The sequence below is a fragment of the Somniosus microcephalus genome, chromosome 15 (genome assembly GCF_052327205.1).
Source record: "Somniosus microcephalus isolate GS21.2 chromosome 15, FLI_Smic_1.0, whole genome shotgun sequence".
Classification (NCBI taxonomy): domain Eukaryota; kingdom Metazoa; phylum Chordata; class Chondrichthyes; order Squaliformes; family Somniosidae; genus Somniosus; species Somniosus microcephalus.
In genome coordinates this window covers 88,175,793-88,191,250 of record NC_141001.1, presented here as the reverse complement: position 1 = coordinate 88,191,250, position 15,458 = coordinate 88,175,793, and the positions used below count along the sequence as shown (strand labels likewise).

Genomic DNA, 15,458 nt, shown 5'->3' with positions numbered 1-15,458 from the left:
CCCCTCTCTCTCTCTCTCTCCTTCCCCCTCTCTCTCTCTCTCTCTCCTTCCCCCTCTCTCTCTCTCTCCTTCCCCCTCTCTCTCTCTCTCTCTCCTTCCCCCCCTCGCTGTCTCCTTCCCCCTACATAAGAACATAAGAAATAGGAGCAGGAGTAGGCCAATTGGCCCCTCGAGCCTGCTCCGCCATTCAATAAGATCATGGCTGATCTGATCCTAACCGCCAATCCACTATGACAGGACTATCTCCTGAATGTAACAGAATTAGACACACGAAACAGGAGCAGGATCAGGCTACACGGCCCCTGGGCCCGCTCCGCTACCCACAGGGCCATGGCCGATCCGAACCTAGACTCATGTCCAAATTCCTGCCCGCTCCCCGTAACCCTTAATTCCCTTTTCTTCTAGGAAACTGTCTATTTCTGTTTTAAATTTATGTAATGATGTAGCTTCGACAGCTTTTTGGGGCAGCATATTCCATGGACCTACCACCCTCTGAGTGAAGTAGTTCCTCCTCATCTCAGTTTTGAAAGAGCAGCCCCTTATTCTAAGACTATGCCCCCTAGTTCTAGTTTCACCCATCATCTGGAACATCCTCCCTGCATCCACCCGATCCAACCCCTTCACAATCTTATATGTTTCAATAAGATCGCCTCTCATTCTTCTGAACTCCAATGAGTAGAGTCCCAATCTACTCAACCTCTCCTCATATGTCCATCCCCTCATCCCCGGGATTAACCGAGTGAACCTTCTTTGTACTGACTCGAGAGCAAGTATGTCCTTTCTTAAGTATGGACACCAAAACTGTATGCAGTATTCCAGGTGCGGTCTCACCAATACCTTGTACAACTGAAGCAATACCTCCCTATTTTTATATTCTATCCCCCTAGCAATGAAAGCCAACATTCCATTGGCCTTCTTAATCACTTGCTGCACCTGCATACTAACCTTTTGAGTTTCCTGCACCAGGACCCCCAGATCCCTTTGTACTTCAGTACTTTCCAGTTTCTTGCCATTAAGATAATAACTTGCTCTACGATTTTTCCTGCCAAAGTGCATAACCTCACACTTTCCAGTATTGTATTCCATCTGCCAAATCCCTGCCCACTTACTTAGCCTGTCTATGTCCCCTTGCAGGTTTTTTATGTCCTCCTCACTCACTACTTTCCCTCCCATCTTAGTATCATCTGCAAACTTTGATATGTTACACTCGGTCCCCTCCTCCAAATCGTTAATATAGATTGTAAAGAGTTGGGGACCCAGCACTGACCCCTGCAGACACCACTGGTTACTGATTGCCAGTCTGAGAATGAACCATTTATCCCAACTCTCTGCCTTCTGTTAGATAGCCAATCCTCTATCCATGCCAGAATATTACCCCCAATCCTGTGATTTTTTATCTTAAGCAATAATCTTTTGTGTGGCACCTTGTCAAATGCCTTTTGGAAGTCTAAATACACTACGTCCACTGGTTCACCTTTATCCACCCTATATGTTACTTCCTCAACGAACTCCAGCAAATTTGTCAAACATGACTTCCCCTTCATAAAACCATGCTGACTTTGTCTTATTAAATTATGATTATCCAAATGTCCTGTTACTGTCTCCTTAATAATGGACTCCAAAATTTTACCTACCACAGATGTTAGGCTAACCGGTCTATAGTTTCCAGCCTTCTGTCTACTGCCCTTTTTAAATAAGGGTGTTACATTAGCAGTTTTCCAGTCTGCCGGGACCTTTGCTGAGTCCAGGGAGTTTTGGAAGATTATTACCAATGCATCCACAATCCCTACCGCCACTTCCCTCAAGACCCTAGGATGTAAGCCATCAGGTCCAGGTGATTTATCCGCCTTGAGTCCCATTATTTTACCGAGTACCACTTCCTTAGTGATTTTGATCGTGTTTATCTCCTCCCCCCCTATAGCCCCCTGCTTGTCCAGTGTTGGGATATTCTTGGTGTCCTCTACTGTAAAGACTGATACAAAATATTCATTCAGTGTTTTTGCCATCTCCATATTTCCCACCATTAATTTCCCGGTCTCATCCTCTAAGGGACCAACATTTACTTTAGCCACCCTTTTTCTTTTTATATAACTATAAAAACTCTTACTATCTATTTTTATATTTTTTGCTAATTTACTTTCATAATCTATCTTCCCTTTCTTAATCAATCTTTTTGTTATTTTTTGCTGTCTTTTAAAGTTTTCCCAATCCTCTATCCTCCCACTAGATTTGGCTACCTTATATGCCCTTGTTTTTAGTCGAATACTATCCTTAATTTCTTTACTTAGCCACGGATGGCTGTCTTTTCTTTTACACCCTTTTTCTCTCAGTGGAATATACTTTTTTTGGAAGTTGTAAAATAACTCCTTAAATGTACACCACTGATCATGTATCGTCTTACCCTTTAATCTATTTTCCCAATCCACTTTACTCAATTCCGCTCTCATACCTTCATAGTCTCCTTTATTCAAGCTTAGCACGCTTGTTTGAGATACAACCTCCTCACCCTCTAATTGAGTATGGAATTCAACCATGTTATGGTCACTCATTCCAAGGGGATCCTTTACTAGGACATTTTTAATTAATCCTGTCTCGTTACACCGGACCAGATCTAAGGTTCCCCCTCTCTCTCTCTGCTTCCCCCCTCTCTCTCTCTCCTTCCCCCTCTCTCTCTCTCTCTCCTTCCCCCTCTCTCTCTCTCCTTCCCCTCTCTCTCGCTCTCCTTCCCCTCTCTCTCTCGCTCTCCTTCCCCCTCTCTCTCTCTCTCCTTCCCCCGCTCTCTTTCCCTCTCTCTCTCTCCTTCCCACACAGACAGACAGACAGACAAACTCATTTATATATATATAAAAATTATTTGTTCTTTTTTCATAACAGCATGCCCTCAAAAAAACGTAACAGACTTGGACGCAGCATTAACAAAAAACGAAGTTAAAGAACCACCTCCTGGGTGCTTAGGAAGAGTTCTTCAATCCCAACAGTTTCATAAACAGTTTTATAAACATGGCAGAGGTTTCTTCATTTCCCTCGGCAACGCCGGGTACTCCAGCTAGTAATTTATACAATAGATACCAATCAGAAGCACCAACTCCAGATATCAAGATACATGCTCAATAAGCAGAGAAATACTAAGAACTCATGCTTTCAATCATTGCACCTTATCTTTACCTTCTAGAATGACATAAGAATGTAATAGTAGTTCCAGGTGGCACTTAGCTTTAATTTTAAGAGTGCTTTTCTTCAACTTGTTCACGCTTCCTAGAACTGCTAGTTTTTTCCCAGACAGTGAGAAGGAAGCTCATGGTAGCGTTCTCAATGTGAACATAAATGCCTCTCTGTGCGGTCATAAATTGCAAAATAAAACTAGCAGCTAAGACACACTGTTATACATGGCATATCCATGCAGCCTTATTAGATGTAATGGGGTAGACTTTCCGCTTTGCGTGCAATCGGCAATCTGGGCGCAGCTGTTTTCCGAAGTGGTTCAAGTTTCTGCTCAAACTCATTTGCATAATCATAAGAACATAAGAATTAGGAGCAGGAGCAGGCATACGGCCCTTTGAGCCTGCTCTGCAAATCAATAAGATCATGGCTGATCTTCAACCTCAACTCCACTTTCCCGCCTGATCCCCATACCCCTTGATTCTCCTAGAGTCCAAAAATGTATCTGTCTCAGCCTTGAATATACTCAATGATTCAACATCCACTGCCCTTTGGGTAGTGCATTCCAAAGATTCACAACCCTCTGAGTGAAGAAATCCTCCTCATCCCAGTCTTAAATGGCCAAACCCTTATCCTGAGACTATGCCCCCTAGTTCTAGACTCTCCAGCCAGGGGAAACAACCTCTCAGCATCTACCCTGTCAATCCCCCTGAGAATCTTAAATGTTTCAATGAGATTACCTCTCAATCTTCTAAACTCCAGCGAGTATAGGCCAAATCTACTCAATGTCTCCTTATAGGACAACCCTCTCATCCCAGGAATCAATCTAAGGAACCTTCGTTGCACCGCCTCCAAGGCAAGTATATCCTTCCTCAGATAAGGAGACCAAAACTGTGCACAGTACTCACCAAAGCCCTGTACAATTTTAGCAAGACTTCCTTCCTCTTGTACGCCAACTCTTTTGCAATAAAGGCAACATGCCATTTGTCTTCCTAATTGCTTGCTATACCTGCATGCTGTCTGTGTTTCCTGTTCGATTCGGGGGGGGGTGGCTAGTTTTGGAGCCAGCTTCCAGAGTGATGTTTCATAAACCAGTGCAAAAGATCACGGAAACTCGATTTGTGCTGGGCGTAACTTGCGCTCGAAATTCCTCGATCTTTTACACTTGTTTGGTCGATTTCGAGCAGTAAAGTCAGTGCAACCTAATGGAAACTCTACCCCAATATCTCCTTTTAAAAGATCTATTTCTCAATTTCATAAATGCAACGTTAATCAAAGTGATTTGTGCACATAGTTGGATGAATGAGTGGTATACCATGAAATAGAAAATGTAAATTACTTTCAAATATTTCAAGCATTAAATAATTTAAAAAGTTAAGACATCATACTTAAAAATAGATTTAACTCTGCGACCCTGGGCAATTAGAATTTGTTTTGAATAAACAGTTTCATTATTCATAAACAGAGCCATCAATTTAGCTGTTAAAATAAAGCATCTCCGATCAAAATAAAAGTTTACGTTGTCAACTATTTTCATAAGTTATAATGGCTTTTTATTTGTTCCCATATCCTTGTTTAACTTGCCAAAACATTATATCCTTCCAGCACCTTAAATGAAATTACTTATACATTATACCATGAAACTTCATTCACCCAGTTAAACAGCAAAGGCAGTGAACATTTGATCTGGGCACAGGAAGTAACTCTCGGGGTTAATGAATACCTCATTGAGTTAATTCAAATGCTTCATTCAGGGAATTGGGTTGCACGATGAAGGAATCCAGGTTTAAATAGATCACTACACAATTTCCATAGTAACAGGAGTATCGGGCCCAAAGGGGAATTACTTAGCTTCCATCTGCACACTTAATCATGAATAGCCCATGGCAGATAAAGAAGACATTTCAAAAAAAGTCAGTTTCCTCCCTGAACTGTGACAGATACAGATCTGAAAATCTTCAAACCCATTTGGGGCCTGTGGCAACTAACATCAATAGGACTTTATCGGCTTGATGGCTTTGTGGCTTCCACACTGTGACCTTTTCTCACTGATTACACTGGTAAAGAAGAGAATAAAACAATCCTTTATTACAAGTGACGCCTACTTGGCCCACAGACTTCAGCTTGCAGCTCCTGTTGTGTTAAAGTTCTTGTATGGTAAAAGTTTCTAGATAATGAGTACTGAAAGCACTTTTTGCATTGGAACTGATAATGTAAGGAACTTAACATGTTTATCAAACACACCTAATTAAAATATGAAAAAGTAACAAGTCTCATAGATAATGCGAATATTCTCAAAGACTTCCCTTTTATCACATCATCATCCATTCTCCGAGGATTTGCCTTATGGCAAACAGGATGCAGGTGTGCTAGAACCAGTGATAAGCACACAAACGTTTCACTAAGTTTCTTTATATGATTGGAAGCAGGTTTAATCACATCAACTTAACAAGATGACATGCCTCACTGAGCTTGGAGCGCTAGATAGCTGGTCAAAAGTTGCGTTTTTGGAGGGATAATGTGGTAAGGACACTCATGCTTGTCATTGCTCTTTGTAATAGTGATCTGGGAACTCTCACAAGACCGGATTCTACTTTCATTTCTATCCGACAAACCCCCCACCCCCCCACTCAGCAGTGCTCTCCAACAGTGACCACTGAGGCATTAGCAATAAGTGTTAGAACAAGAAAGTACTGAGGTATTAATAATGGATATAACACGTACAATCTCTCACAGCCAGGTCTGAGGAATTAGATACAGTGTAAGTAAATCCATCAACCTCTAGTGCAGTGTACTCATTGGCAATTGTTAGACAACTGTCATTATATTTTCTGACTTTTTTCTATGTCACATTCTAATTACTAATATATATCTTTTCTTGTATTATATATATTATATATCACACAATATACACACACATCACATGTGAGAACCAAGTGTCAATGGTATTTATTCAACGTTGTACTTCTGAACCTAGCACTTATTTTAACAACAGTGAGCACGTGACTTATCATTACCTAGGATTACTATAGGATATACAGCACAGAAACAGGCCATTTGCCCCAACCAGTCCATGCCAGCGTTTATGCTCCACTCGAGCCTCCTCCCGTCTTTCCTCCTCTAACTCGCTTCAACCACTCCCTGTGGTAGCGAGTTCCACATTCTCACCACTCTTTGGGTAAAGAAGTTCTTTCTGAATTCCCAATTTGATTTCTTGGTAACTATCTTATATTGATGGCCTCTAGTTCTGCTCTTCCCCACAAGTGGAAACACTCTCTCTGTATCTACTCTATCAAAACCATGCATGATTTTAAAGTCCTCTATTAGGTCACCCCTCAGCCTTCTTTTTTCAAGAGAAAAGAGATCCAGCCTGTTCATCCTTTCCTAATAGGGATAACCTCGCATTTCTGGTATCATCCTTGTAAATCTTTTCTGTACCCTCTCCAGTGTCTCTATATCCTTTTTATAATATGGCGACCAGAATTGTACACAGTACTCCAAGTGTGGTCTAACCAAGGTTCGATACAAGTTTAGCATAACTTCTCTACTTTTCAATTCTATCCCTCTTGAAATAAACCCTAATGCTTGGTTTGCTTTTTTTATGGCCTTATTAACCTGCGTCACTATTTTAGTGATTTGTGTATTTGTACTCCGAGATCCCTTTGCTCTTCTACCCCATTTAGATTCTTATTTTCCAATGTTTCCAACATGCAGCAATGTTTACACAGTAACAGCACCATGTTAAACTACCCCCACTGTTTATTGGGGCCATGGCTAGTGTTTATAAAATGTTTGCTTTTCATCTATAGTACTTCTTATAAGTTAATCAAGTTACACTGCTTTAGTAGGAGAATAAACAGAAATCTTCTAATTGGAGGGAATTCTCAGACCTGACAAATGCATTGCACACATTCTCACAACTACCATTTAGGAGGTGGAGTAAATAATATAGAGCTGTATACATTTTTTTTTAAATGACAAAAACTGCTATTTCCACTGCCCTACAATATGCACACCAGCTCGTCCACCTCCAGACTGGTCGACCAACTGTCAGACAGCCACTTCACATAGGGGCACACAACGGGTGGAAAAATATACAGATCAGACTTTACAGATTCTCTGTAAAAAGCACCTTTGGCAAAACCACAGGAAAACTATAAACACTGCACTACTGTAGACTGGGGCGGGGCTCTGAATTAAACAGTTAAATAACTGTTGATAATTTGCAAAATATGTTATGTTTTTCTCATGGGTTTGTCTATAACATGTCAAATAAATCTAAATGTTTATCAGTGAGACAAACATTGCAGGATGCATGTTTAAATGGAACTATAACTGTCCAAACAGAAAACGCAAAATAAGCTGAAAATGGAACCATGCTTTAGACTTGGATTTGATACAAATGCGCTGTTCATTTTTGTCATCCTGTCACCACCTAGATGTTGGAGCCATGAATAGGCCAATGGATCAAATTCTTGTGTAAACTGATCATAAACAACCCCTTGCAGGCACATTGCATCTAATCCAAAGTAAAACTTTATTTAATTCATTCAAATTGCAAACGTTTTGTTGGCATCGTTTTAATGGCATATAGAGGTTGTATAACTCATAAAATGAGCTCAAGTAAAGGTTCGATATGCTTTATGTCCAAGATTGTGTTACTACAGCCCTTGGAAACACAACTCTTTCCAATGATTTCTCAGTCGTGTGCACCAACTATAATACACAAATAATAATAATGTCCAAACAGTACATTGTGCAAGAACATTGCTTATACTGACTGGTTCATAGACAATGGAGGTGCACACGTTGAATCTTGTAACTGTGAAGAATGTCTGAGGGACAGATAGATGCAAATGTCCTCCTTCTGTAAAATGAGCTTAGTCACAGTCCACATCATAAAACTGAGCTCAATTCAGCACAAATTGGCATTACATTGGCAATATCACTAAGATAGGTGATAAGGATAGAGGCAGCACAATGGCACAGAGCATCAATGTGTAGCATTGTGGTTTAAACCCCAAGGAGTTGTTCCAACCTGAGCTATACCAGTGGGAGATACAATGTCGAGGCTGGTTTGAGGTGACCTCCTATGCAGAAATGGAAAATCTAGAGCAAGAGTCATCCTCAGGGTGCTTTCACATGCCTCCTTGCAGAGGACTGGGAGATTGCCTCCTCATCATCTCAGTCACAGATACTCTGCAAGTATCATAGAATCTTATAGCACAGAAAGAGGCCATTCTGCCCATAGTGCCTGTACTGGCACTTTGTAAGAGCAGTCGGACTTGGTCCCACATCCCCGCTTTTTGTCCGTAACCCTGTAAGTTTCTCATCCTCAAGTACCTGTCCAACTCCCTTTTAAAATTATTTATGGAATCAGCTTCCACCACCTTTTCAGGTCGAGCGTTCCAGATCCCGACAACTCACTGCGTGAAGAAATTTCTCCTCATTTCCCCACTAGATCTTTTGCCAATGATTTTAAAGCTACAACCTAACCTCTGGTTATTGACCCAGTCCTCAGAGGAAATCGTTTTTCTCTATCTACTCTATCAAAATCTCCCATCATCTTGAAAACCTCCAAGTCACCTCTTAACCTTCTCTGTTCCAAGGAGAACAGTGCTAACAGTGCTCGATGAGCGCCAAAGGTGGAAAAATGTTTCTGTCCCTGGCTGTGACATTCCTGACCTTGAAGAGCATACACAAGAGCGTCACAAAAAAATTGTATGTTTTGTACCAATCAGTGAATCCTTCTCACTTATGAAACTGGTGCCTGTCGACGGTAAACAACCTGTCATATAGACACTTCATTCATTTTTATTTGGGAATTTAACAGCTGTGATCAGAAAACCACAGGGTTACGTTGCTGTAGTGTGGCTTCAAGTAAGTCTGATAGTGATGTTGTGCAATTATCAGATTTACATCATTAATGTGGCATCACTTTCCCCAAATAAAATCTGAATTACGTGTCATGCTTTTACAAATGAGAATTTGGTAAATACTTTACATAGATTGTTGTACAATTCAATCCCAATACTCAGACAAAGTAATATCTGCATGAAGGTTTAATTCATAGACTTGATTTTACAGTATCTGATATTAGCCAGTTCAAAGTAGAAATACTGCTTTAAAGGTAGGAGGTCTTTCAATACGAAGACATTTATTTTTGAAACATAAGTAACTGAAGCTTGCTTACTACAGATATGGTTTGCAGAGTCAAATACTGTCATCAGCTTCCAGGGAAGTGTTTTAAATCCTCATTCCGTTCACAGTAGGAGTTAGTTTAGTGTAATGGGATTAATTAGATTTGATGAAGTATTTGGGCACTATTTAAAAGGATTGTGGCAAAGCCTCTTAGTGCGTAATGAGATTTTTAAAAAATCAGAAGACTGTATATGGACAAATTATGAATGCTATTAACTTTTACTTATTTTGTACTACATAAGCTGAAAAGAAGTTCGAAGAAAAAGAGTTACTATAATTCTAACCAAACTCAATATTTCACCAGCCAAATGAAACTTTACATCAAAGAGCAGTAAAATCTTTACACTTTTCTGTTTCTATTACTGAACAATAAGAAAACTTATTCACTTTATTTTCTTTTGGCTTAAATTGGGAAACAAAGGAACAAAGTACTCTATATTTCATTGTTTTGTTCCTTTTAAATATGAATTGCTCAGAGTGATTTAGAGTTTATGGTGTTGTAAGGAAGGTGGGTATATATATGTAAGTGGGCAGCAGGCACAGCACATCTTCAGTGAAAGGACCTGGAAAGACGTTTTTGTAAGATGTCCTCCCAGAGACAGTGATATAATTTTCTCTTCATTACCCATTTCCTCCTCCTCCCAATCGCTCCCCGTTAGCCCCTACTCCCTCACCCTCTCAGCTTTCCCTCCTTCACTTAGCCCGATACCACCCTTAAACCCCTGTCTGTTCTATCCCCTCTACGTTATTCCTATTTAGCAGTGGGAGATTATTTAAACTTTTAATTCTTTCCACATAAGTTTCAATTATAATTTAGAAGTAGAGAATCTGTGAAACATAAAACCTACCGGAAAATAATTTAAATGTTAGATTTAAAGAGTGGGCGCCTTTACTTTTTTGAAAGGGTTGATGGGCCGAAGCAAGAGTGAGGCTCGGCTGGCCATCAAAACAGAAATGGCATCAGGAGCCAGGAAAGATGATTAGTGGAATGAAAAATGAGGGAAAGGAGGTATTGGGAAGCATGAAGAGGGAAGAGTAGATTGCAGAATCGATCTCAGCAGCACAAAAGACTGAGGAGAAAAGCACATATTTTATTTTTGAAAAGGCCATAGCTAGCAGGGCAGAAAAAGGAGTGGGCCCAATAACATGGCTAGACTGGCAGGACCAGTGCAGCATTAGCAGCAGGAAACAAATAGAGAGAGGCACAATTGGCGGCTGAATGAGTCCAGCTGCACATAAACTTTTTTGCCAAAGCAGGGTAAGAGATGCAGAAAGAGAGAAGGGGGGGGGGGGGGGTGGAGAAGAAAAAAAGCAAGAGGTGGGAGAAGCAAATATATTAAATTCAAAATTTAGAGTTAACTTATCTGACTCGGGAAATGGGGTAGGTTCCAAAAAACAAAATTGTGGGTGGAGCTGGGCGGCTCATGACATTTTCCACTAGTGGTGGGAGGACAAACATGCAATGAAAGACAAGTATAATGCTCATTTTTGAATGATTCCCAGAATTACACATTAAAAGCAATGTACGCAGGTGTTACTAATGTCACAAAAATATCACAAGATTGTGACACAATAAGAAAGAAAATGGGACGCTGCCATTTCAAACATTTTGTTATTTCTGGTAGAATTGGATGCTTCAATAACAATACTCTCTCCGTTGTCTCTCCGCTAGACTCCTACTTACTAATTCTTTCTGTCTGTCTCCATCTGACTTGCTTTTTTCCCCCCACTCTTTCTCAGTATAACTTTTTCACTTTCTTCTGCTGTCTCTGCAAAATACGGGGCAATTTTAACCCTACTTTGAGAATGGTGGTGGCGGGGGTGAAGAAGCTGTCTCTCAGTCACAAGGGGTGGCGAAGCCTCAGATGGACTATAATATGTCAAAACCCTAACCACCTGCCATTTGCCAAGAAAAGTAGAGTTTCATGCACATAAGTACAGGTAAGAAATAACATTTCCAACATTTTTTTAATGAAGCATGAAATTTTCAGTCACATTCTGAAGAAAAATAATACAGTATGTCATAAGAACTGAACTGTAAAAGAAAAGGCTGGTTCAAGGACTAGTATAGTACTTAATACAAATAACATCAATGTTTCAGCCAGCCACCGTGTAGAATGAGAAATACACTTCCTATTAATTTACTGCTAACCTTTGCTCTTGCACAGTGCTAGGAACTGTGGATATCTGTTCAAGTGTAATCTTCAAACACTGAAGTGATGTAAAACATTAATGGACAAGAGGTACATTTGAGTCAATTTTCTACAAAACATTCCAAGGATAGTATAGTCAGGAATAAAGTTGCCGTAACTAGAAATAGAGGAATCACCGTAAGCATTAGATTAAGCAAAGTGTTTTTGAAGCAATTATTTTTGTGCGATATTACACAGCATAAACCACAAGCTGTTCTGGGAAGGTTAAAGTAGCCCTCTGTTGATGAGAAATATAATAAAGAACATCTCTGCTATAAGCCTTCACGGCAATTAAAAAGGCAAGTACTGGTGCCAAACTCATTTGTATATTGTTCTTTGTTATGCTAATATAACCCGCATCAGAGATCTACTCTTACTACTGTTGCTCAGTTTCTGACTATCTGTAAGGAGTGTAGATGAAGTCAGTGATGTTCTATGGTCATTGGAAATATCTCACAAACAAGTTTGCATTTCTCTATTTTTTGCATGCCACTTAAGTTTGCAGTGTGCCCTATATGATATGATGTGAACACTATCTAATGTTGCTGCAAATGTAACAGAATTCTATCCATGGTCTAATGAAACCATGGTCCAACAGGGACAAACATTCTTCCAGCCTTTAGAAAAAGTTTTAAAATATTTTTCAGAAAGAAGTGGCAGACAAAAAACAAGGAGAAGCAAACGCGATATTGAACGAGACGTAGTCTGCGGGCAAGTTGCAGAGCAGCACTGCCCCTGATCCCCAGTTTCAAGGCTGGCAAGTGAATGTGTTGCTGCACAAAGTGGGGGCAAGGTGAGTTTGTGGGGGTACCCGCCCCAAAACATGGCAGTACAGTACATCATGCCAGGCAGGAGGTGACAGCCAGCCTTTCCACTTAAAAAAAATGTATAAGCTTGTAAGAAAATCTATCAAAACAGAAACCCCTAATTGATCCAATCGGATACAGTACTCATGGAATTCCCAGTCATATATAGGGCTATGAGGCAGATCAGTTTTTTTTAATTCTTCAGAAATATTACTATGATGAAGGCAGCGGAATCCCTGATGGAGACCCATAAATTGAGTTTGTGTCTTCCAATATTCTTCCAACAATACAGCTCTTTTAAAGGGGATATAAACTTGCTGCTACAGTGTCAAAGGTGCACACTATAGAGACATAACAGAGGAAATGATGAGGAAGTGTGCAGTCATGACCCCTGTGCTGGAAATTATTCAGGACATAAGGACTAAAGTTTAATGGCACTGCCTAGACTGAACCCTCTTCGCATTGAAAGAATTACTCATTCATTTGGGGACACTTTGCAGTACAGAAGGTCAATATTATTAGCCTGGTGGGTACAATGGACGGCATGGGTAGATCTTTCAATACTTCTGAACCAATTAATTGTCCTATAGGTCTTATGAATTTTTACCAAATGTCTGCATAATTTTTGGATGAAACAGCAACACAGTGGAAGGCTAAGAGCCCAATTTTGAAACGGTTGTATTCTCTCTCTCTAATTTTGTTGCATCCTGTTAGTTTATCATAACTTGTTATTTTCCACAAACTAGTATCTAAAAAAGATCAAAAATTAATAATGCTAAATTTTTTGCAAAGGATTTGTAACGGAGCCAGCTAAACGCAGCAAGAAAATGTAATGGTCTGCTAAATATTACAGTAGCTAAATAGAGATGGAACTATAGGTAGACCGACAGGACTGAGCCCCAACTTTCTGAACTTGCATGGCTGTGTGTGCTAACTGTGCCAGACTCTTGCTAGTCCAGTTCATACATTAACATCATTTTCACTTATAATGTACACTCATACACTTTGTCTTTGTAATAAATACTTGTGCACGGGACACAGCTATAAAAAAAAAAGGGTAATTTTATGACATCATGCCCCGGCGCAAAGCCTCGCCCACGGGAGCAGATATCAGGAAGTCTGGCGTACTCCCCACGATTTTCCATCTCTTCATTTTAATGGACAGAAGATTGTAGGAAACATGCGTCCAAATCCCTGACACACACTGCTGTAAGGGGCAATTTTCTGACTTTGCTCTTCGGGCGGGAGTTTCACCCATGAAAGCACATGCTAGAAATTTGGGCCTGCAGTACCCATAGTTTTCTTGTCATTTAAAATACCAATTGGAATATTGTGGGCTGTGTGTTCGGGAATTTCCAATATGTTTTCTCAAGGCATAAATACAGTACTGAGTTCCAGGCTCATTTTTCAATGTGAAGTGGTGCATTTTCAAAATTGCTGTACTATTATTTTTGCTGCTGGGTTTTTCGCATTATATGCCTTAATAGCATGTGCCTTGCTGGAATTGCATAAGGCACTTCTCCTGAAGATAAACTACTGGGTAAGGAAAAAACAAAGTGCACACCAAGATGATTAATAACTTACCAATCAACAAAATGCTGCATCCACAGTACGAAGCAACAAGGAGGATCACTGATGAGATGCCAGGCTGAACAGACACTATGACCAGGATTTTCATTGGGCCGTGGAGGCGTGATTGGAGGCATGCGGGGGGTTAAAATTGCGGAAACTGCCGGTCGGGACCCCCCCCGCCTGGTTCCCGACTCCGAGCAACTTTAACTCAGTCGTGTCTAATGATCCCGACTCCATCCCGCCCCCAACAGGCGGGATAGGTCGTTAAGGCCCTTAACAAGCACTGAATAGCCTCTATAATCCTATTTTGAAAGGCCCTTGCGAATTTAACCCTTCTCCCACGTGAAACACGCCTGGTGGGAAACACGATGGTGAAACCTGGCGGGAGCACTATTGGCTTGCTGACTATCTGCTGCAGGTCAACCATTAAAGAGGAGATTTGATCAGCCATCATTTGCAGGTGGCAGGACTTTGTTGTCTCAGGTCTGGGGGAATTTTTAGAAGGCTTAACCATAGCTGTGGAAGTTTGGAGCCTGACACCCATCTCCAGTGTGACCTCCTGGGAAACCCCTCTCGCCACCCTCACTGAGCGCTTCCTCAACTGAGGCACATACCAGAAGCATGGGAGCCATTTATTTCCTTCCCTTCTGGGCATTAGATGAGCTCGAGCACCAGCCGCAGCACCAGCAGAACCAGGAACAGCAGCAGCACCATCAGCAGCAGCAGCAACAGGAGCGCCAGGCTGCTGCTCACCCACCTGAAGCTGCACAGGCCAAAAGGGGCCAGCGCTTGGAAGCCCGTCAGAGCAGGAGATACCCTCCAAACAGGGTCTACAGACACAGGGTCAGCTACCTCAACATGTCTGAGCAGCAGTGTCAAAGGCGGCTCCGACTTTCGCGAGAGCTAGTGAGTGACATCTGCGCAATGCTGCAACAAAGTGAGAATGAAGGAGTGAGTGTAGAGATTCCATAGCATCGATACTTAGAAGGAGATAAAGATGGAGTGAGGTGGCAAGACCAAGGGCCCTCCCTGTGTGTTGTCAGTTGTTTGCAAAGCATCAGAGTGATAGGGAGTGTGAGGGCTGCATAGTCGAATAGTTATGTGAATGTGACCATAGAGAGAAAGGGAATGGGTAAGGGTGCATGGATGTCAGTGTCAAGTGGGATGCGGAGGAAGAGATTGCTGAAGCTGAATGCTGGTGAGGAAAGGCAATGGGAATCAGATTGAGGGTGATGGGAAAATCATACTCACTTTTCCAGTGCGGAGAAGGTCATGAAATCTCTTGCGGCACTGTATCCAGGTTCTGCGGGTGACTCCCAAGGAGTTGCCCTCCTCAGCCACCTGTATCCACACTGCCTTGGTCTGCTTGGGAGGCCTCTTCCTCCCTGTAGAAGGGAAGAGCACCTCCCTGTTGGCTGCAGTCCCATCTACTAAAGCCTGCAAGGTCACCTCGTCAAAACGAGGAGCTGATCTGGGTCTCCCGCTGCTCATGGTGCCTCCAGGTCCCTCTCACTCCACAGTCAGAAAG

General features: G+C 41.4%; 1 protein-coding gene across 1 annotated transcript in view; it reads right to left on the bottom strand.

Annotated features, from left to right (window-relative positions):
• lrp4 (low density lipoprotein receptor-related protein 4) overlaps window positions 1-15,458 on the bottom strand; it is a 512,348-nt gene that overhangs the window by 173,390 nt on the left and 323,500 nt on the right. The window lies entirely within an intron of this gene.